Source organism: Poecilia latipinna, unplaced genomic scaffold (genome assembly GCF_001443285.1).
Source record: "Poecilia latipinna isolate Pla-1442-1.1 unplaced genomic scaffold, P_latipinna-1.0 Scaffold4776, whole genome shotgun sequence".
Taxonomy (NCBI): Eukaryota; Metazoa; Chordata; class Actinopteri; order Cyprinodontiformes; family Poeciliidae; genus Poecilia; species Poecilia latipinna.
The window spans coordinates 1-348 of NW_015117392.1; positions in this window are offsets into that span (position 1 = coordinate 1).

Consider the following 348-nt stretch of genomic DNA (forward strand, 5'->3'; position numbering starts at 1 on the left):
ATGACCGAGCTAAGATCCTGTGGGACTTCCAGATCCAGACAGACAAGATGGTAATGGCGAACCAACCGGACATTGTGGTGGTGGATAAAGAACAGAGGAAAGCCGTTGTGGTGGATGTAGCAATACCAAGTGATTACAGCATCAGGAAAAAGGAGAAACTGGAGAAATACCAGGGCCTCAGAGAGGAACTGGAAAAGGCCTGGAAGGTGAAGACCACAGTGGTGCCTGTGGTCATCGGGGCCCTCGGGGCAGTCACCCCCAAACTGGAGCAGTGGCTCAAACAGATCCCAGGAACAACATCAGACATCTCAGTCCAGAAATGTGCAGTTCTAGGCACAGCCAAGATAC